The sequence below is a fragment of the Octodon degus genome, unplaced genomic scaffold, assembly GCF_000260255.1.
Source record: "Octodon degus isolate 3935 unplaced genomic scaffold, OctDeg1.0 scaffold00091, whole genome shotgun sequence".
In the NCBI taxonomy this organism is placed as follows: Eukaryota; Metazoa; Chordata; class Mammalia; order Rodentia; family Octodontidae; genus Octodon; species Octodon degus.
In genome coordinates this window covers 5,029,497-5,031,869 of record NW_004524667.1, presented here as the reverse complement: position 1 = coordinate 5,031,869, position 2,373 = coordinate 5,029,497, and positions in this window count along the sequence as shown.

Sequence of the window (2,373 nt, the reverse complement as noted above, 5' to 3'; positions counted from 1 at the left end):
GATAACAATGGTTACTACATTACATACTGTTATCTTTAAATTAGTTACTCAGAGTATATGATATAGGAATTAGTTGTCAATATATATATGTGCTTTTCTTCTTTCCTTTATCTTTTCCTCCAGCTCAATTTCTCTTTCCTTTTGAACAGCTTCCTCCCATTTTATAATATCTATTGTATGCATCGGATCTTACTTACTCTTTCAGGGAGACAATATGATGTTTGTATCTGCACATCTGGTTTATCTCATTTATAATTATGGTCTCCAGTTGCATCCACTTAACTATTAAGGTCTCCAGTTTATCCTTTTTATGGATGAGTAGTATTCCATTGCATAAGAAGACCAAACGGATCTTTTCTATCCATCCTTCACAATGTTCCTTTTCTTGTCTCTTGCTTTCATTCATCACCCCTTTCTTTTTGAACAATGATCTACCTGAAAGACATCATAGCAGCAACTGGCATGTCACGACAAGCAGCCCGTATTCAGAAGACCAGAATGACAGACACTCAAGCATGAAACTACTACTACAAATTACCATCTGCAGTGCAGTAGCTTAGTTCACAGGTATCAGTATATATAGTTAGTCAAGGTGAGAATCTTTCCATTTAACTTCTAGATTAAAAAATCTTCTGAAGATTTTTAGGATCATTGCCTTGCCCATCTTCTACATATAACTGTATGGCTTGACTTGTTCATGTTTCCTAGCTCTTCTTTCCCTCTCTTGATTATTTATATGTTCTTGATAGCAATTCTTTGTCTAAGGAACAGCTGGCAACATTTATTCCCACATTGTAGGTTCTCTCTTCATTCTGTTGGTGGTTTCTCTTGCAATGCAAAAGCTTTTAAATAAGATGAGATTCCAGTTGTTGATTGCTTGTGATCAATCCCATGTATTCAGAGTTTTATTCAGAAAAACTTTTCCTACACCAATGTCTTTAAATGTTTTATCTATTCTATTTTCCAGCAGATTTAATGTTTTTATCTTATTTAGATCTTGGATTGATTTTGAGCTGCTTTTATTTCATGGTGAAAGTCCAATTTTAATGTTTAGCATATGCAGTGCTAGTTTTTCCTATGCCACTTATTAAAGAAAATATCTTCATTCCACTGAACATGCTTGGCCCTTTTGTCAAAGATATGGTGACTGAATATGGCTGGCAGGTGCTTAAACCACTGAGCCATCTCTTTGGCCCTTAAGCTCTTTTTATCACAGTAGATTTGTAGTATAATTTCAAATCAGGTATTGCGATGCCTCCTGCCTTGCCTCTATTGTCCAGAATTGCCTTTGCTCTTCTAGGTCTCTTCTGGTTCCAAACAAATGTTAGGATTGTTTTCACTAAATCCATGAGATATGCTCTTAGGATTGCACTAAATCTGTATAACAGCTTTGGAAACATGGGCATTTTCACTATATTGGTTCTTCTCACCTAAGAGTAAGGGATATCTTTCCATTTTCTGACATTCACTTCAATCTCTTTTATCAAAGTACCGTAGTTTTCAATATAGAGGTCTTTACATACCTCATTAGATTGACTCATAGGAACTACATCTTTTTGAATGTTATTGTGAAAGGTGTTATTTCCCTAATTTCTCTCATTGAGTTAGTTATTCATGTACAGTAAGACTATTGCTCTTTGAATGTTGACTTTGTATCTAGCTATGCTACTGAGTTTGTTAAGTAATCTACCAGTTTTTTAGTGGTGTTTTTAGGAACTTCTGTGTAAAGTATTATGTCTTTTGAAAATAATGATTGTTTAACTTCTTTATTTCCTATCATTTCTTTTATTTCTTTCTCTTGTCTAATTGTTCTAGCTAAAGTTTCAAGGATTTCTTTTTGAGACAAGATCTTGCTGTGTAGTTCAGGCTGGTGTTGAACTCATGGAAATCTTCCTGCTTCAGTCTCCAGATTGTTGGGATTACAAGTATGCAGCACCATGACCACTACTATGTTGAATAATAGTAGAGACTGACTATCCTTGTCTTGTTCCTTATTTTAGAGTGAAAGCTTTCCATTTTTCTCCATTTAGTATGATGTTGGCTGCTTGTTTGTCATAGATGACCTTTATTAGATTGAGATAAATACCACCTGTTCCAATTTTCTTTAGGGTTTTTGTTCTGAATGGTGCAGAACTTTGTCAAAAGCTTTTTCTGCATCCATTGAGATTATCATATGATTTTTTTGTTCTTGACTCTATCAATATGACATATTACTTTTATTGATTTACATAAGTTGAACCACCTATGCATCCCTGGGATGAATCCCATTTGGTCATGGTATATAATCCTCTTGATGATTTGCAACATTCTCTTTTCCAGTATCTTAGTGAACAATGTTCCATCTGTGTTCATGATGAAGATTGGCCTGTAGTT